Here is a 21,617-nt window from a genome sequence, read left to right as displayed (position 1 = left end):
TTTGTGCCGGAGCCACCGGTCCCCGGGGCTTTCCCCGCTCCCACACGCCGCGGGGGCGGGGAGCAAGGCGCCCCCCCACCCCGGGGACCCTTCTCCCTGCAATTCGGCGATTACCAGGCAGAGGCTGGGCGCGGTCCGGCAGCCCCCTCCCGCCATTCCTCCCCCGGCCCCCGCCGGGGCGAGCACGCAGCTCCAGTGCCTTCACCCGGCATCACCCCAGGCCGGACTGCACACCCCCAAAACCAGGGGCGGGGAGGAGAAGGCACCCAGGGAGCAAAGCCGGCACACGGAGGGATGAGGTCTGGGTGAGCGCTGGCAGCGTTGGCGCCCCTAAGCCCAGGGAGGCTCTGGCTTAGAGGACCCTCGCAGCCTGGAGCACGGGGCATGCCCAGGGCGGCAGGGTGGGATCCCGGCCCTGGTGCAGGCCCTGGCGGCGCTGGCGTGCCTCCTTCCCCCACGCCTCATCGTGCAAGCGCCGGGCACCAGGCGGGACTGCTGACCAAGGCTGCTGCACCGCGTTGTGGGCCCGTACTCACAAACCGTGCATTGCCCATCGACCTGAGCAGCTCTTGCTGCGCAGGAGCTGCCGGGCCACTCTGAACTCACGGTACCCGACACAACCCGTCCTCAACAAACTGTCGCTCGGGAGCGCAGTGAGAACACCGAGAGTAGCTTGCGCTTGCTCTCTGTTAGGCTCGGCTTTGCCTCCAAGTCACAGCTATGTTACTGTAAGCGAGAACGGTGCCGCCCCAGCTACTTACATGTAAGCCAAATTCCTAGCTGGCAGGGCAAAGAAAAGGTGGCCCGGGGGTTATTCTACCGCAAATGAGCGCAGAGTCCTGGCTTCCCACGAGTGCGTGAATTCCTCTTGCCAATACGCCTTAACTGTAAAATGGAAAAAAATAGCATCCGCAAGCTAGAGTAAATTGGGAAAACGCAATTTTTATCTGTGGAGCAATGGCATTTCATCCCTCAGTTGCCACGGTAGCTGCAGAAGCGTTTCTGGGTACTTCATTCCCCCCCCATTTCACAGGCGGGGAGCACAGTGCCACCTGGCAGCGAGGTGGCTTGCCCAAGGTCACCAGAAAGCCCAGACTGCGTCTCACCAGCATGCATCACGGGCCACATGGACTGAGGGGCACAAGCAGACAAGTAGTGTAAAGTGATCCACTTAAGGCTAAGAAGTGTTAAGTTTTGTCTGCTGCAACGCAGAGGAAAACACATTTGTGTATCCAGAGCTCTTTTCCTTTGTAAGACATCGGGAGCACAGGCACAGCCCACTGGAGACGTCTCAGTTGCGGAAGAGAGGTGTTGCTGTTCATTTAAGCAGTGCAACAGCATGGGCAGCATTGGTCTGATCATACCCAAAGACCGATATTTACCCAACAGATCAATCGAGTTAAGTTAAACTGAAGAATGACTGCTTGGAAACTAACATGAAAATGTCTTCTTTGCAGCTCCATATCCCTGCAGTTTCATCTTTTCTTTCACGCTCTCTATAAGAGAAGTGGTGTCTACTGCCCTTGGTGGATGTGGAGGAGGCAGAGGGAAACCAAAACACCAACATGCCTTTCTGCCGTTTCCCCACTTGGCATCATCAGCAAGCCTAGCAGAAGCAGACCAGGACGGCAGGATTTGGTTTTCCTCCTGCTTTTTGGTCATATGGGTTTCTGACCTGCTTGTCATTTCAGGGAAGCTGAGCAGGGCATGAGGTTTTCTTTTCTAGTGTGGGTGTTGTGTGGCCCGCGTGGAGCTACAGCAGTAGCAACAAGGGCTATTTTTAGCCTAAAGTAGGCCAGGCAGTTCCAGAAGACATATTAATAGGAGGAACTTTTGAGAACAAAACAAGCAAACAAAAGAGAAAACAAACTGAGAAATGTAAACAAGAATCATCTTTTACCAGAAGCACTTGCTAAATAGTAAACAAGTAGAAACTGCATCCTGCCTCTCAGGGGACATAACCCCATCCCACAAAACCCAAACAAATGCAACCTCTCAACAGTATGTGTTGCCTTCAGAACAATCAAAGTATCTTGTTTTAGCACCTTATATCTGGACCGGGATTTTTAGAGATGCCCAATTCAGCATTTTCCAGTATGCATTCATTTCCCAGAAAAAGCATACCTAGCCCAGTAATTTAAATGGATATTCATCTCCTTCTTAGAGTTCGGTACACATCTCTGTTTTGAATCAGAGTGTAGCTGATACTCAAAGTGCATTGCAACTGGTTGCCCAACTTGCTGGGAGAATACCTGCCCACATTTGTTAGTGGAATCCTGTGGGCAAGGTGCTGCTTTCTGTGTGCAGCTCTCTACAGTAGGCAGAAAAAAGAAGTGAGGATATGTACTATAGAAGAAAGATTCATTTTTTACTGCTAAAAGCAACAAATTTTAGTTTTCGATCAATGATAATTCAGTGGGGGCATGGATATCTGTCAGCTCCTTCATCTAGTATTGGAGGTGGAAGAATACATTGCAATAATTCAGCAGTCTGTAAATCTTCGGGGAAGAATGAGTGTAACGACATTCACCACAACCGCATGTGTACTTCCCACATGGACTCATATAGCTGGTTTTTACTGATTTTTTTAGCTCCTGGTAGTAGTTTCTCCTCCTCCCAGAAGGAGTCCCAATAAGACATCTCATGTTCTTGTTAAAGCGTGAGTCATTCCATTGAAGCCTATTGCAGGACACGTTCAAAGCTGTTTGCTTGCCTGAGTGTTTGGGTAGATCCTATCCAGAAATCCAGAACTATCTGTGTCACCGTAAGCCTTTAAGAACTGAGCTTGTGTAGCACAACATATAGATCGGAAGCAGTTTCCCCATCGTACAGGGGATCACAATGAAACTTCATGTCTCTATCGGGAGACATATGGCTACCGAAGTTCTACAATCATACATTATTCCATCATGTCTTCCAGTAGGATGCTCATAGTGACAACAAAAGTGTTTGCTATGTTTAGCACGCGTTTGCTTGCTGTTAATTTAATGAGATTATTTCCTCAAAGAGACGAAAGAATCAGCACTTTTTGCTTTACTCCTCTAATTCATAAACACCTCTTTAATGTCCTCATCTGACTTTTTTCCACACCAGTATGAATACATACAAGGTTTCAGATGAAGTCATGTCAGAGTTTAGTGCATAAGAATTCAACGTAAGGCCTCGCAGCTATCATCTGTCAATAGATTTGCCCCAATACTCTCTTCAGTGTGCAAAAGGATAGACTTTCTGCAAAGCTTTTTGAATTGAGTTAGACTTTTAATTGTTTCACTGACCAGAATTCTAATTCATGCCCACACCTGTCTGTGCACGGAGCAAGAAGGTGATAGCATACGTATGCACAGACCAAACTGCATCTGCAGGATTTGTTTAAAAGGCATGGAGATGCAAAGTTTGCAACAAGTATAACACGAAATAATTTTAGGACTGACTTGGTGATTTTTTTAGCTGAGTACACTCTGTCTAAGAACACTGCACTTACTTAATCATCTTTGCTAACTGCTTGTCAAGCAGCAGTGACAGGTTACCAATCTTAAATCAAGGCCTGCTTAAATCAATTTAGGCTACAACTCAGCAAAGCACCTAAAGCTAAGCAGGTGCCCATTGATGGCAGGTCAGGCAGCAGTTAGATAATTTGTCAGTCGGGTGTCGCTCTGGAAAGCTGGGACTGACTGCTACAGAGCTGCCAGTGAATTCAAGCTTGGGAGATTCCTTTTCACTATGGCTTATTTCTTCCTGCTATCTTGACATGACATTACACACCCCTCATCCCTAGCCAGGGACTTAACCATACCAACTGTTGCAGTGTCAGATGTTTCTGGTTGAAAATTCAGTGCACTTATTTGTATGTCAGTCGTCGTAGTCTCAATAGCAGGGCACACTGCTGTAGTACTACTGTCTCTTGAAATCTAGATTTACACAGCTTCCTTAGATCACAGATTGAAAACTCAGTTTCTCTAAGACCTGAGGGGGCCTCAGTAGGCCACCGTCACATCCAGGAACTTCCTGAGCGGGTGGGAAGGAGGCAACATCCCTGCCCTGATGTGAAACTCCACACTAGGTGCTGGCCGGACTGCGGAGGTGCCATAAGCCTATCTTCACGGCAGCCGGCCCGAGAGGCTTCTCATCTCAGCTGTGCGTGCCAAATACACCTGAGTCAAGCCGCAGCCCAAGCAAGCCTCTCATGACTAATTATGAGTGATTTGTCAAACTGCCAAAGTCCTGAAATAGATCAGGCCCACTTTTTGCTGGACACTGTCCGACCAACAAGCTCTCGACCACTGTGGTCTGTGGCGATGTGCTGCACAGGCAGAAGACCTGGGGGGAAGAGAAAGTAGCAAAGAGGCATCAAGGATTTCCTCCTGCTCTTTGCAGACTAGGCACTGCATAGCTAATTAGTCACAGAAAACGCACCATCTGTTTTGCCGATGTAAGATAACAGTATTGCACTTCAGCTGCAGGGAAGACCAGTTTCATAAACAACGCCATACCCAAACCTCCTGTAAGATGGACTCTTCTGGCCACAGGGAGGTACGGTGGGAGCTGCTATTTCTCATTAAGCACTTGGTAGGCTAAATGCAAAGACCAGTTTCTTACCTGAAAACAAAGGATTCAAGCATAAAGTACAAGTTAAAACCCACAGAGAGGGAGTAGACCAATTTCTAACATGTTACATTGCTACTACAGGTATGAATATCTTTTAGCTGCCAGTGACACAGAAGTCTTCACCATGGAGAAGATTCATGGGGAATGGGAACAAAGCAACCTGGCAAGAGGGATGTGAATACAATGAGCAACGCACCCTGCAACGCTGCCATCCAAATTACTCACTTTTTAAGGAGTGGGGAACCAGCTTTCTACTTTTCAACATCAGATTGATGCTTTCTAGCAAAAGAACCTCTATACGCATACGTATACACACACACAAGGCTGCTGATAGGGTGTGATGCACCTAAGTTTGGGAAAATCATCTCATAGCTTTATGATAGCAAATTACACTTGCATAATGAAGTGTACTGGCAGGCAAGCTCAAGCTGAGTGGGTGTAGGCAGGTCGTATGCTTCAGCAGTAACTTAGAGAGCTGTTTCCTTAGCACACGTGAGGAGTTTATATGCCTCAAATGTTTTCTTTTTTAGTTTTCTTAAATTCTCTGGCATCTTCCTATTAACAAGAGAGAAGATACTACCTCCATATGGGTAACAGCAAATTCCTAATTACTGTACAGGAAGAGATGAACAAACCAGAATTTGCACCTAAGTGGAGATGCCCTCTATTTTTTCTGGTACGTGCCTAAAACCAGCACTCCAGACAAACAGCCCACAATGTCTGAAGGCAAGGTGTATACCGCAACCCAGTTCTCTCCATTGCCTGTTATCTGTTGGCTTAAAGCCTCAAATCAGGACACACCCTCTATTTGGACAGCGTTTGAACTCAAATTATACGTTGCTTAAACTAATTTTTTTGGCCTGTGTACACTTCTAGATTTTTTTTTTTTCTTGTCAAGTTGTTTTCTGTGCTCAGCATCATTAACGGCGCTGGGCAAGTCCTGCCCTAACACGCAGATCAATGGGATTCCTCCTGTGCGGGTCACTAGCAGCCAGCACATTCAGAAAAACAGTTATAGCAATGGGAAAAAGTTCCCTGCATGTTTGTGTAAGATTCAAAGAGGTGCAGATTTAACTCGTTAACGCCCCTTCGCCATCATTTTATGAGCCTTTCTGGGCATTGGCCTCCTACGCCAGAACAGCTGTGCAATTCCCTCCACCAGAGTCCTTGTCCATGTGAGCTAGGAGATGCCACACAAGCCCCGGGGGGTTTGCTGTACACCTCAGAAGACATCTGCCCCCTGTTCATCCAGGAGTGGGTGACAAAGACCAAGCCACCAGAGAAGGCAGAGTGAGTGATCCACAAATACCTGTTTTCCATTTTGGGGCTAAGAACTATTTCAGGTATTGCTACTCAGGTATCTTAAGAATAAACTCTGCTTTTCCACATAGGATTTGAAAGACAAAAAAAATTTACGGGCAGTTTCAGAAATATACAGTGCTTATTTTTGCAGGTGTAGTCCTCAAATTGATGCTGGGTACTTCACTTGCTACCTGCTTGGGGCCTTAATGAGGCGACTTGATGTATAGGCAAAAAATCTTTTGGCAAGAATAAGGACAAGGAAGTCACCTGTACGACAGCCATGCAGACTAAAACTATTTCAGTACAGCTTGAAAATCTCACCAATTAATTGCTCAGACATGAGCTAAAAGTTAGAATTTAGTGAAGTTCCAGCTTTGTTGAGGTGGCGTACATTATTTTCTTCAAGCTTTCTGAACAATCATTCATCGTACTAAAGAGCAGTGAATTTAACCTCCTAAATGAGATAACTTCTGCTAGACCTAATGCCCTGAACAGTTGGTGGGGCAGGAGAAAAGCCTTACAGGCTCTTCGTATTCTTAGGCATGAGCATTCAGGGAGGTTCAAACAAGCAAAAATGTAACATCCCTACACAAGAGAAGAAGCATTAGCAAAATAAGCAAATTTATGCTTTCAGAAGAACCGTATCAAATCTGCTCAGTGCCCGTCAGGCCTCATCTGGACACCCTGTCCAGCCTAGGGTCCCGGACGGGGGAGACCTCGACAAGCCGGAGGGGCTGAGGGGAGGCCACGGGCAGGCAAAGAAAGCCTTTTACTTCCCTACTCGGGAGCCCTTATCAGACACGTGAATCACGTTGCCCAGGGTTAGGAGCCAGGAGCTTCCAGAAGCTGAGAATCAGCTCTAGCAGGGAGTTGGTTTGTGGTCTGGGATGACGACACCTTCCTTCCTCCCTCCCTCCATTTCTCTGTTGGCCAAATGAGAAGTGAAATGCCAGCCTGCGTGAGGTGAAAGCTGAGGGACTTGTTCCTCTTGGGAAAGGCTGGGGCTGGTAGGAGTCACGCTGTACCTGCCAAATACCGTTACCCCAATGCTTGCCTCTGGCTCGGACGCCCCTGCCCATGGCCGTGCCCCGCGGCAGGCTGGTGCCACCCACGGTGGGGCACGGGGGGAAAGGGAAAAGGCACGAGGAGGAGGGGGAGAAAGCAGCACCCAGAGCCTGTGTCAGAGAAAGAGGAATTTATTTCCTCTTTCTGGAATGCAGGGTTGCTGGCGCCCTGCTAGTGCCGCTGGCGGGGCGGCCTCTTGCAGGGCTGTGGAGAGTCCTGGGGGCCGGGGGCCCTCCTCTCTGGGGGGCGCTGGGGCCCCCCGGGCGAGCGGTCCATGCCCCGGCCGGGAGCGCAGGGGCTGCGGCTGCAGCCCTGGGCAGAGGGCCCTGCCACCGCCGCCTCCCCCGGCTCCTCCTGGGGCTGCTCCTGCTCTGCAGGGGTGGGTGCAGATGGGGGGCGGACGGGACCCCTGCGGAGGGCGGCCTCCAATGTGCCGGCTTCCTCCTCGCTGTCGGAGCCTGCAGGGCTGCCGGAGGAGGCCAGGCTGGAGTCGGGCGTCCCCCCCCGGTAGGCGGTGGGGCTGGGGATGGCCGCAGGGCTGTCGTCCTCCTCCCCGGCAGCGTAGGGGCACAGCAGCCTCCAGGCCTCCTCGCTGCACTGGCGCACAATGATATTGATGACGCCATGAACCAGCAGTGCGGTGTGTTCCTCGAGGTAGTCCTGCAGCACCTGGACCATGACTTCCCCATCTGGACCGTGGACACACAGGGCGTGCAGGATGGTGCTCTCTGCACTCTTTGCCTGCCACCACCGAGCCCCATATATTGCCTCCAGCTCCCGGCGCAGCCAGGGCAGCACGGGGTAGAGGAGATGCTGGTTTTGCCGGAAGAGTGCGGCCCACACCTCGGGCAGGAGGCCACCCACAGTAGCTTCGGCCTCTGTCCCCGCAGCCCCCTGCTCTTCCAGGAACAGCATCCCCTGTGGAAAGGACGCCGCAGGGCGATGGGGGCTGCTGTTGGCCAGGCGGCCGGGAGCTCTGCCTGCCTGGCTGCTGGCGACTGATGGCTGTGCGGGGGACGTGATGACATGCTCTAGGTAGTCATCTCCTCCCCGCACAGAAAACTTGACCTTCTCCATCTGTCCTCTGCAGAGTGGGCAATTTGATGACCTTTTTGCCCACCGCAGGATGCAGCCCAGGCAGAACTGGTGTTGGCATGGCTGCACGAAGGCGACGCCGTTCTGAGCATCGCGGCAGATGGGGCAGGTGCACTCTGGCTCCGTGGCCATGTTCGTGCTCCGCAGCGGGTTGGGGAGAGCCGAGGATGAGGAGCTGCTCCCCCTCGCTGGCGCCGGCGCTGCCAAAGGGTGTCGCGCGCTGCAAAATGGAGAGAGGCCATGGTCACTTGCTGACCCGGAGAGGGGAGGGGAGGAAGAAATGCCCAGGCCCCTCGAGAAGGACACCCTCCCGGCTCCCCGAGACCCATTGCCCGCCCCACGGCCACCCCGGGGGACGTGTCCCCGCACAGCTCACCTCCGCTGCTGCAAGCGCACCCCGCGGTGCCCGGCTGCCTGAACCAGGCAGGGCCGGGGAAGCACAGGGGATGGCTCCGGGACGGGCACCGAGAGCTGCCGACGGCAGCCCCCAAAGCACCACCCAGCACCAGGAGAAGCCTCGCTCCACCCTCCAGACCTCGCAGGCACGCTCGGCAGGAGTGCAGGCATGAGCCAGGCTGTGCCAGGCTCTGCCGGCGCCCAAATATATGCAGCGAGGGATGTGAGGTCACAGTCCATCGCTCGGTGATGTCACCATCCACCACACAGTGACATCACAGTGAGCCATCTGCCTCCAGAGGTGCCTGGCATCAGCTGAAACTATGGATTTGAGTCTGGAGATGAGGGGCAACTTTTCCCCCATGAGGACAGTCTGGCAGACAGAGGACAGAGGGGCAGGTTGCCCAGAGAGGTTTTTGCCACCTCTGTGCTTGGGGATTTCAAGCCCCAGCTGGACAAGGTCCTGAGCACCTGGTGTGACCCCTGGGCTGACCCTGCCTTGGGCAGGAGGTTGGACCAGAGACCTCCCATGGTCCCCTCCACCCGCATTCGTTCTGTGATCTTACTCTAATCCTGTGAGAAGAACCAAGTTTAAGATGGTCACCTGCAGAGCCTATATCAACAACTTTACAGGAGAAAAAAGAACATACCGGTTTTTGTTTTCATGTTCTATATTTCCATGCACTCATCAGTTTAGCATCTGCTTGCTTTGCAAAGTGTAAAGTTTTCTATTCATACAGCCTCGTTCCACAGTACGGTGCCACACTCCTGGCAGCGCAGCAGAATGGATAAGCTAAAACTCACATTGTCAAAAGTACATCCCTCTGGATCAATGGATTAACTACAGTTGTGAGGGATGTTTGCTGAAGACTAACCATCCAGACCCGAGGCTTTCTAATAGCCTGGGATGTGAATTCTGCCCATTTAATTGTGTTGGTAAGAACAGTTCAAAGAAACTTTGCATTTTCATTGCAAAATGCAAAATACAAAATAACTGTATTTGTCTGTATTTATGTTGTGCTCCACTCAGTAGTATAGAGAGAATGCTGTTCAGAAGATGCTTTTGGAAAGAAAGTATTTCTTTAATAATTTACTTTGGGAGAGATCAACCTCTCCACAGGCAGTGGGGGCTGAACTCTCAGGAACGTTTCTGCTGCACGCTGCAGTCTCATGACAGTCTGGCTATGCATGTTCTCAACAAAACGAGGAAGTTTTTTTTTTCTTCTGGGCTTGGAGAGTGTAGTGTTGGGTGCTCTTGGTGGAAGACAGTGTATTTGATGCATGACAATGTCAGAGAGATGCTCAGGAGAAGGACTCTATGAAGAAAGAGACTGAAATAAGCGAATAAAATGAAAATAAAGGAAGAGACAGGAAACCTTGTTAGCAGTATTTTCTTATAGAGGTTTTTCTAGTAGTATTTTTCATTCTATTCATTTAGTCATTTTACTCCTATTTTTTAAGTTCCAAGCCTGTAAAATCATAATGTTATGATTAACCTCAAGCTCGAATTCCTCCCTATCTACCCTTCAGTGAACTTTCAGTCAGCTCTTTTATTTTTTTCCCCTTTCAAGAAAAGGAACTGTACATGTAAAAGTCCTCTGTCACAGGGCATTAAACAGGCCCATCTCTTGCTGTTTCAAAAGCACAGGGATAGAATGGGTTTTTTTCTGGGGTCATTAATTATAAAACATTTGTGGATGCTGAGGGGTGAGAAAAGTAATCAAATATTCAGCAGCATCTGTTTTCTCTTTATTGGACACGCACCTTCCAAGAAAATACGTAAGGCAATGGCAAACGTTTTTTGTTCCCCGGGTCCATAATCTCAGGCACAGCACCCCAGGGGGAGGACCAAGCTGGTACTTCTGTGACTCCTATCACATCCGCTCTGCTGAACTGTCATTTCTGAGCAAAGCTTAGCTGCTGACGGGTTTATACGGATGCTTTAGTATGTATCCGGGCTCTGAAGTAGCTTTCCACTCCAACTGCTGGAGCGGCTGACATGAATTCCTGAAGAGAATAAACATTTTTATTTTAAGATGCTAAAATAAAAATTTTAGCTCTGCAGGAGAAACATGAGCAGTGGGATTGTGGTTTCCCAGGCATTTCTTAATTCTCCCAAGTATTTTAACACTGAAAACTCTTCTGTGATAACTTCTTGCTTCAATTGGCTGTACTCTGCCATCTACCCCCATCACTGGTGGAGTGAGAAGGGGCAGGATGGGGGGTGGGTTCCTCTGGTGCTCCCTTATCTGATGGGAGGGTGGATAGTAAGTTGTAAGGCACTTGGCTTTCTTCGTACCTTTGACCAAATAACTGTGTTGGCACTCTGCCCATCTGGTTTGAAAGAGCACAGTAGCATTTCATACCAGCTGATGCTCTCCAGGCAAAAGCAGGTGAGCCAGGCGCTTAAACACATCTGACTCGAAGTTAATGAGTGGCCTTACTGCCTTCAAGATTTCCTGCAACTGACACATGTTTAAGTATGGGGCTGTACTGTGCCCTTGCACAAGCTACTGACTCCCAGGTTAGCCAGTCATCTATAACTTCATTGTAGTGACTGGTAGTAGACACCTTCGATTCTTCTCTGGGTGCAGGCTGTCTTTGGCACTGACAAGCTGTCTAGGCCGTAAAATTCCCCTAAGCATTGCTCTGTTTTCTACTGACCTCCATTTCTTTTGAATGCAAAGTTGCCTGTGGCTTTGCCATATGTTCAGCTGGCTGCAGTTCTGCCTAAGAATCCTGTATGTGTATGTAAGTAGATGTACATAATGTGTATGAATATGTGTATGCTTGTTAGACTGTAAGAGACTTTATTTGCATCTTCTGTGACATCTTCTCCCTTTTTGGGAGGAGAAAGGAAAAGGGGATAATGGTGTTTTGTAAATAAACTCCTTCGTGTTTGAGCAGCCATGGGAATGGCATAGCCCGTAAAGAAAGTATGCTTGCATTAAGTGGAACGTGCTACAAGTTCATCCTATAGTTTTTAGATTCTATTTGGAGTCTGAAACTATTTTCTAATTGGCTCAGGTGCAAGCCAGGTTTTCCCAGAAGATTAGTTCCTGTTTCAGAATCTAAAAAGAGCTGGATTTTTTGAAGTTCGCGTATTTTAGGCAGAAGAATTTATGGCCAGACTAGCCCAGGTCCTCAGAGATATCAAAGGATTTCTCGTCTGCTTCAAAGCCTGAATAGGTACCCTTCTGTCAGAGAAGTTCCCACTCACCGGACGTCAACTATCTTGAGCTTTTTCAAAAGCTGGTCCCTTATTTTAGTGCCTACATAAAAATGAAGCTCTGCTGTGAGAGATGCCCTTCACTCATGCAGATGTAGAAGTACCATTTCATATATTGGCTGTTTCTCTGCATATAAATGACTTAATCACAGTTTTGCAGCACGGTTTTCCATACTACTGAATAGTTAATAGCATTGTGTTCATTTTTTTCCCTCAGTGCAAAGGAAACTCAAATCAGAAACAGTAGGAAGCCAGACTGTGAATTATCTCTCTTTTGAAAATGAATTGGTAAAGAATACCTACTGAAAATATGAGACCTTTGTGACTAATTCCTTGCAGAATCTATCTGAACTAAGGTAGATAAGCAAATTACTTTGAAGGGCCATGAAATACAGCTGGTCAGATATTCTATTTAAGTATATGTTGCTTGCTATCTGTTTTTCCTCCTTCTCCATCCACACATAAGAACTCAGTGAAAAACAGACTGCTGGTTAAACTTAGTATGGCTCCACACCATGACAGCTTGGTGGCAAAGCCAACCTCAAGTGTTTGTAGTGACCCATCTTGCCCCCACAGTGCCATTTTCTTCCCCAAAAGATATACTGATAGAATTGTTCTAATGCTATCAGACTGGCTACTAACTGTTTAAAAAGTTAGCACTGGAACAAGTTGCCCAGAGGTGTTGTGGAGTCTTCACCCTTGGAGATACTGAAAAGCCATCCGGACATAGTCCTGGGCAGCCAGGTCTAGGTGTCCCTGCTTGAGCAGGCGGGTTGGATCAGGTCACCTCCCTCCAGAGGTCCCTTCCAACCTCAATTATTCTGTGACTGCGAAAAAAGAATTGGTGCTCTTTTCAGGCCAAACCATTTGTGTGACCTTGGTTAGACTATGGCCTGACAGTCAGTTCTCTTGACACAACTGGTGGTACAGGACAACACCTAGTGTGAAACACCAACTACCAGTGAGCAGACGCTGGTGCATGCAAGAACTGCTTAGTCCAACATTGTGGCTGAAGGCATCAGTAAGTGAACTGTAAAACTGCTGCCTCACCAGCATGCTCAGATGTTCAACCCAGGTGCATTTAATTTACGATAAATGTACAGGATGAAATAAATATAATGATGAATACATGCATGGCTGCTCTCATGCAGGCTGTGGTTCAGGATCCCCAGAGGAGGTGGCTTAGCATATGTCCTGAAAAAGTACATTGTCTAGGAGCCAAACCATGAGTCAGTTCTGAAAAATCTTGGTCAACATCAACACTCTTGGGGAAGGAAAGTACCACTTCTTATGAGTCTGACCCTGATTATGGTTCTAGTAGTCTTTTTGTCAAAGAATCAGGCTTTGGATCTCAAAAATACCGTTTCCCAGAAGGCTCACTCGATGAGTGAAAGTTCAGTGCTGAGAGAATAGGACGTACAAATGAACTAGGCAGACCTGAATCATCCTGTGATGTCACGGAGTTGTCAATACCATCAAACTGAGGCAGATAAATAAATAAACAAGAATATGTGACATTACATTCATGACCTCAAACTTTTCTCCCTGGAGCAGTGGTGGTGTTGATTTTTTTTTGCCTTTTGGCCCCTAATTACCAACTTCGGATGCCTGGCCCTCACTGTGTCCCAGCAACCTTCCACTGCTCCCTTTCCCCCCACAACAATCCACCGTATGTCAGTACTCCTCTGCCATGATAAGACTACGTGGCTGGTTTCCACTGGATGCATTGCTCAGACATCTCACTTCTTTCTGGGCTACCACGGGTAGTCTTTCTCAGACTTGATTTATTCTGTTGAACTGCCCACACTTTAAAAAAATCCATGCATAAACACATGGAGAAACAGGATCAGGGCTTCAGCTTACAAGACAGACGGGTGCAGGCACTCTTTGAGAATACACAAGTGCACATGTCCAGTCGCTTGTTAGCTTTAGTCTTGGTTCTGCCATATTAAACTAAGGTAGTTAAGATGATGGCTACACAGTCACTGTAATTAGGTAAATCTGGGCTGCCACAGAAAGTTGTCTTGCCTGCTACTCTCCACCTCCCATTGACTCTGTGGAGCTAGCACAGGCTTTCAAGAAGCTACATCTAAATTTATACCAGGCAAACGATCCATTTTCAAACTAACCCCAAAAGTGTAGGCAGGAAGAGCTTGCAACAAGATTAGTGCCCTGACATGCTCTGCAGGAATCCCGCTGCAAGCACATGAGGGCTGGTGGAAAAGAACTAGAGTCAATGGCTGCAGAGATTTTTGCTAGATGAAACCACAGCATGGACTGGTCTCAGAGCAGAGCCATCTTGATACCTTTAAAACTGAGGGCAGGCTGTGTTTGCTCAAGAGAATCTGTAGCTGTGCTATGCAGCACTGGGTGGCTGAGGAGAAATCGCAAGTATACACATTAAAGATGTTCACTGAAACGAGAGAACATCACGATCTCACGGGCAAGGTCGTGGCTGCAGATAGCAGGCAACACTGAAAGACCAGCCCACTTCAGGAGGAAAAGTCTGTCCGTTATTGTTACTGCTGAAGAGTTGAAGGAGGGTCCCTGCAAACAGCTGTGTGCTGCAAAGCACAGTGCCCACCAGGGTGACTGCAGAGGGGCCAGATTAAATTGGTTAATGAGCTATATAGGCAAGTGAGTTTGATCAGGGAGAACTCATGTCCTCAGCTGGACCCTCCCTCCTTTGGGAAGTGTGCCGTAACTGGGGGAAATGAAAGCAAGAGGAGATCACCAGGATCTCCACGCTAGGAGGTTTTTAGAGGTGTTGCAGTGAATTGTGGGAAAGGCAGAAGGGCATTTTGCAGGCTCTGCAAACCTTCCAAATAGCTAGGGGGCTTCACAAGATGTCAAAGTCCTCAGATCTGATATACATCCTGAAGATGTTTGCATCTGTCTCGGAAGCCAAATGGCAGATACTTTCTCTCCAGGCTTACGTGGTATTTGCATGTTTTAGATCAGAGCTGAGGTCTCCGTTCTGCCTCTACTGTAGATCAAAGTGTGTTTCTAACACCCCATGAGCCTGGGTTCTCTTCTGCCTGGCTACATCTTTTTAATCAAAATCACCCAGGAAGAAACAAGAACTCTAGATCAGAAAAAAGACAAAAGGAAAAATCCCTTTAATCTTAGTTTAGGTAGGACTTACTTGGAGATTTTGTGGTCAGTATCAGATTTACCTCTAACTTGCACAAACAAGCTCCGTCTTTGTCTCAAGTGTTCAGCTCCTGATCTGACAAACAAAATTGTCAGGGGAATTCTGAATATTTGTTTATTGGTGCCCATTAAAGAACTGAAGATTAGGCTGGGAGTCTCCTGACAAAACATTCCTGTTTTTCAGTGTGGAGCTAAATATCTTCTCTCCTGTCACCTGCAGAAAGAAAGATTCACGAAAACCCCTAAGTGTATCTTGTAAGGGACGTACAGTAACCCTCCACAGAGACTTGCTTATTTGAGTGAATTTTGTAGGTGAACACTTCTCGCCACTTCTTCTCAACCTAACCTTTGTATCTAGTTTCATTGCTACCCGAAATATTTTTCATTCGGGTTTTTGAAAATTCAAAAATGTGAATGTTTTTGAAGGTGTTACTTTCCTCCCTCTTCTTCTTTCCCAGTGAATGCAACTGAAGGATATAAAGATTTATACTTCTTGTTTTTCACTTCCTTGAACTTTTTTACACTTTTCAGAAAACGCATTGTTTCAAAATTTTTGCTTCTACCCTAGAAATAACAGAGTTCCCCCTCCCTCCACATAAAGGAAAAGGAAAAGGAAAAGGAAAAGGAAGAGAGAACAAGAAAATAGTAGTGCTCTGTGAGAACCTAAATCCTGAACATCATTCATACTTTTCACCCAAGAACAGAAAGGGAAAAGTAAGAGCAGAAAATGGGAATAAACCACCTGCTTTTTCGGAAGGGAATGAAGAGATTTTATGAGCACAAGTTTCCAGCATTTTTTTAAAATGCCTTTTGTTTGCAGAATAGGCTGCCAAACACCTTAGAAATAGTTATTCTTGGGCCACCTTCAGTGGATGCATTCTGACGTTTGTTTGAAATTTACACCATTTGATAGACAGAAAGGGCAAACGTTCCTTAGGGCAAGGGAATTCCCTCTTCATGCCCAGCGTGTTTGGCACGGGCAATACTTCTACGCTTTTTGACAGGCAGTATTGTGCCTCAGCCTTCAGGTCTCCACTGAGATCAATTTTATAAGATAAAAGCACATAAGCCTTTCCTGGAGTTTTTCCTAAGTTACACAGAAGGAGTGGAAGCAGGTTTGAGCCTGGTGATAGCTGTTGTGCCGATTCCCTCCCCCAGCTGTAAACACCTGTCAAATACATGTATTATGCATATTAACATATTGAAGCTTGAGGTTCACAGGTCGTTTCAGGAAACAAACCCATCTGAGGCTTGATAAACTAAAGCTGTGCTGAAATACGCCTTTTAGATATTACAGGCTATTTTGCAGAAAGACATGTTGTGAGAGCTGCCTCCCTCATTTGACAGAATCTTTTTCTTCATTTCATTTTTGTATAAATACTGGTGGGAAATGCATCAGGCAGACTTTTAATGGAAAGTACAAAATGTTCATAATTTTTCATAAATTGTGATACCGTTGTGTACTGCATATCACTTTTTTCCTGATTTTATTCTTTTTGTAATGTTTGGTAAATGCAGTAAATCCAAGAAGTGTTACTGAAGACACTCACCTTTTGCAGCTGTGTGTGTGTTTTTGTTAATTGGAATATTAATGAACATATACCTGGTGGCTTGGACAACAGGATCATGGCACAAATCAGATTTATAAATCAAATAGCTCGATGAAGACCCATTCACATAATCAAATGTCATAATTGTGAGTGTGCTATTGACAGTTTGATAGTACCAGAGACATTTCTTGCTTTTGCCAGCTGACAAAAAAAGCTTGCAGGCTGGCTGTGTCTTGAAAAAGGAGGGATTTTCAGTCAGACAGAGAATGAATTTCTAAGCCACCAAGTGTTTTCCAGTTCTGTTTACTTGAAGAATGGAATCTGACTTCTGAGAAGAAAAGGTAAATTGTGAATGAGCCTCACTTGCTTTTGGTTATTTATTGTCCATTCTCTGTTCATCTCCAGTGCACTAAACCACAGTGTCGGCAGAACACGAGGAGGAGACTGAAATTCTGGGGAAAAAGTCATGAACAGCTGTAGCCTATGGAAGTCAGTCCCCACATAGACTAAACTTCCTCTTACAGGAATTGTACAGGCTTGTCACAAGCAGAAAATAAACGTGTTCTAAAATCCCCCGGGTGTAATTGTGCCCTCGTGTTCATGGAAGTTTTATCACTCACCGCATCAAGACCAGAAATTCTCTTGACAAACTCATTTCAATTATCACTGAAGTCAGAAAATTTCATCACTCCCTCTGTGGATAGAGTGACTGGACCCATGACTGAGAAGAAAGCAATCTATGCAACTGTTGTTCTTAAATGTTTCATTCTCTCCATATTGGAGTTGACTGTTTCTGAGGGAGTTAAGAGGGGATTTTGAACCACTGGCTATACAAAGGCAGGCTCAGCTGCACCAAGGAGCTTGGAGTATGACATCTAACCAGGGATTGAGGTGGTTGTACGGAGGCTAAACCTCTGTGGGATAAGCAGCTCAGGAAGATATTGTGAAGTTATATTAGTGATGGTGGAAAAAGAACTGCTGGGAGTCAGTACCTGTGGTGCATGCAGCATGCCAACAAAACTGCTGGCAAGCTGGAATATAAAGGTCTCCTTCTGCTCTGTGGGAAAGGAGTGAATATTATTTTGACAGGAAGGTTAGTTGAAACAGTTGGGTCTTCGGTATGATTTCAAGTTACGCTGCACGAAATGGTACTGAGGGCACAACTCCAGATCCTGTTTTTCCAGGGATTCTCTCCGGGTTTTTCTGCTGCTTAGTTAAATGCTCTCATTGAACAAAGGGAGATCTGCTTTTCACGGTACGGATGAGTCTCTGGTCAGCGTAGCATTTGGCATAGCAGAACACAAGGTTGTGAGATTTGCTTATTTCCAAACTGCATGTACCAGTATCTATGTATTTTTTCCTCTTCAACATCAGATAGCCAGTCTGCTAAACTTACCTTAGCAGTTACCAGAAATTGATACTAATTCACTCTTAATTTACGATATAGTTCTCCTAAATGTATGTGAAAGATTCACATGAATACCACGTTGTGGCAATATTCATACACTGAACACCTGGAAGTGGCAGAACATAGTGCTTTTGAGCAAAATACGTCATCAAAGCATGCCAACTACATGTTGCGATCCATCTGGTTAGGGCCCAGATGGCCAACTAATAGCATTACTATGAATACCATTCTGAAGATAGAAAAACAAACTAGAGACAGTTCTCAATTTTTGCAGGATGTAAGATGCATTTAAAAATCAACATCTCTGAAATTTGCCTCTCTGGAATTTCTGTTGCAGGTGAAAGAAAGCATATTACTAAGATACATGAAGAATGTGAAAATGCAAAGATGCAGGACACAGTGAAATAACGAGGTACGATCATATTAAGGACAATCCTGTTTCATCCCTACATTGTAGCTACATACACCCATTTATAAGCAAAGCACATAGAGTAGGACATACTCGGGGTTCTGCGGATAACAGTAACACTAAGAATGTCTGCTAAATCAGTAGAGCTCAGCAGTGTATTGGTGACTTCAAACAAGCAGTTTACAAATGTTTGCTGTACCGTAGGCACAGGCGTATCCTTCATTGGGCTTAATGGTACTTTCATTTCATTCAAATGGCCTGGCCCAATTGTAAATGGTATTGTACGTTGCCACATTTGGGCTGGATGTTATTGTACTAAACTAATTTAAACACCAACTAAATCATCATGAGCTTGACAGTGAGTTTTTTACCCTATACAATGGTTAAAACCAGGATATAATTGTCCTCAAATGAAATTATACACTACTCTACTAAAAGCTCCTATAAAGAAAGGAGTTTGCAAAGTATTTTGTCAAACTGTTAAAACTAATAAAAGGGTACAAATATTTCAGCAAAATACGGCTAAATCCTATTTTTCATACCCAAAGAAACTTCGAAGTTTACTAAATTTGAAGTAAGGATTTCCACTGAAAGGTGGTGTGGAAGCAGCTAAATGCACTCAATAACTAGCTATGGCTGAAATGGGTTGTTTTACTACTACTTTCATCACAGAAGTGATATCTCAGGTTTAGAGTGCTCTATGGTTTCTGGTTGGTGCAAATTGGGATTTTTCATTGACTCCCTTGGAATAATGTAGTAGAACACCACCAGAAAATCTGTCCCCAGCTTCTCAGTTGTTTTATATCCTGGTCAGTAAAACCGGAGGGCAATTGCATAATAGCACTGTGCAGTTTAACTGTAATGCCCTCTGCAAAGTCTTATCTTCAATCTTGAGTATCTACAAAGCCTATTTCCATTTCTGTGCCTGCCCAATGTACGTTTCTGTCACGTCAGCCCATTCTTGATTAGTTAGTTATGACTTTTTTCCTCGCTGGATGGAGAGGGGGAAATCTGGACTTCAAAAGAGCAGAAACATCGACCTTCTCCTCAGCCTTATTCTGCGTGGGAAACAAGGAGATCAGGACTGAGTACTTCTGCGTGATACACAGTCATCCTCCAGAAAACCCACTGTCTCTCCCACTCCCGGTAAACTCGCGGTTCTGTAGGTGCGTGGTGGGTATTTCCTTCCCGGCTCACGTGTTTATTAGTCCGATAAAGCTGGTCACCCCTGGCAATTCTGAATAAATAATAGTGAGCCACTCATCACTTTGGGGACAGTGACTAGCAGTTCAAGTGTTTCAGCGCAGCATATCGACAGCCACCTATACTGGCATAAAAGCAGAAATAATGAGAAAATTTCTGGGATTGCTTGGGCACCATGAGACAGGAAGGATGAGTGCAACCAGTAACCACCAGGTCTTAAAGTCATTGCTTAAACAGTTAAATTAGGGGACATGCAGGTCCCCATGGCACAAAATGTTCAGGGTCTTCAGCTGCTATGTGGTTTGTGGTGCAGCTGAAGGCACTGTGAGACCCGCAGGCCTGGAGCGGGCTGGAAGAGCCACATGGGCTTGGGCAGAGCATGTGCCTCCCTCCCACAGCCTACCTGCACTGGGCACCTCAGGGGCTGGCCACCTCCAGATGTGGGCCAGGACGCTGGCTGGAGGGCATGGGCAAGCTCCTGGGAAAGGATTACAGGCTCCCACAAGTTCACAGTGGTAAATATCTAGGTAGATAGAAATGTATTCAGCTAAATTTTGACTTGGGAAAAATTCCTAGTCTATAGGTGAGCATGTTCTTTGCCAGAAAAAAAGGTGAAATATTGAGATATTTTAAAAACGCTTGCATTGTGCTCCATTAAGTTGCATGATGGGTTTTTAAAAATAACGTATTTAGAAATTCTGTGTGCTGTTATTCGCAAATTCCTTCAAGAAGGTCCTGGTTATCCGATATTTAATTATTCAGAACTATACAATGAATTATTTCTATACCGGGTTTACGGACAGCTTATTCTCAGTCTTTAATATTCATACTGAGATTGGATCATTTTAATGGAATGCCTATGGTCTATGTCCTGCTGTATGCTTCTGTCCTTTGATTGTACAAATTCCTGCACTTCCACACCCAGAATTTGTTTTTGTGATTTTTTTAAAAAGATCCTGTTTATTTGGAAACATTTGCCGGTGAACAAGTTCACTAGCACACCATGGAAAATAAAATAGGTAGTGTGCTAAGCTGACAAACTTACCTGAAAATTACCTTCTTTCCTAGTCTAAGCAACTACTCTCAAGCATTTGTATTTTAAAGGACTTCAGTCAAGATTTTTGTGGAATTAGGAGAGTAACATGATGACTGAGAAAAGACTAGAACTCTGCTGGTATGTTTTGTAGAGAAAAATCTTATACTTTTCAGATTGGATTTGTTTTTTAGTGGCCACTGCTCAGAATCAGCTCTCCTCTGAGATGCAGAGCGCACAATTCAGTATGCATAACAAAGCAATGTGTATGTATAACAGATTAAATGATAGCTATTTAAAGTACAGTGAGGGAACATGAAAGGCTTCACAAGATTCATTTGCTGCTTTCTGAATAAAAGAAAACCCAAACAGAAATGTGGGTGGTTAGCCAGGGCAAAGACTGCCACAACTACCATGATAAATGCTCAGACTGTACCTTACAGAAGACCAAACAAAGGGGTTGAGGAAGAAAGCAAACACACTGGGTGACTCCTTCCTTTCTCACTATTTTCACCTGTCCTGATTCACCCGTTTCCCAGCCAGTGTGCTAGCTCTGAGAGAAACCGGGAACAGAGAGAGTGTGCTGTGCATCCTCCCCTTCCCATTGCTGACATTGCCTTGTCGATTTGTGCTCTCTCGGAAGCACTCCCAAATATAGTGCAGAACAATTTAAAAATGTCTTTTGTTTGAGCCTGAGTATGCCCTTACTCTGGAGGGTGTGAAACTCTCAGGCCGAGGAGAGTAGTCAACTCTGGGCAACCACGGACTTGTTTTTCCTTTTTCCTATCGAGGCATTTTACTTCTGAATGCCAGCTCTGGATGTGCCTATTCTCACAAGTTTCCTCTCAGTTTCTGCTACTGAACACGGTAGCATTTTTCTAATGATGGTGTCTGTCTGACGAGGGAGGCACATCACTGAGTGGACGGTAACACGGGTTACGGTGTAGTGAGGTGCGTGTCACCCCTCTCCAGAGAAGTCATGACATACAGGGCAGAGCATTTCTCTGCTTGCTGCTGTCTGAAAAAGAGCCGCTGCTTTCGGAGGCAGGTCAGCGTCCCAGTCCTCCTCCCCAGCAAAGCAGGGCCTTCTCTGATTCTTGCCGTGCTCCCCTTGTGTCAGGTTGTCCTCAACATCCAACCCTGTGTCCAGCAGGCCATGGTGGAGGTGA

Source organism: Aptenodytes patagonicus, chromosome Z (assembly GCF_965638725.1).
Source record: "Aptenodytes patagonicus chromosome Z, bAptPat1.pri.cur, whole genome shotgun sequence".
Taxonomy (NCBI): domain Eukaryota; kingdom Metazoa; phylum Chordata; class Aves; order Sphenisciformes; family Spheniscidae; genus Aptenodytes; species Aptenodytes patagonicus.
Note: the sequence above shows the minus strand (reverse complement) of the source record.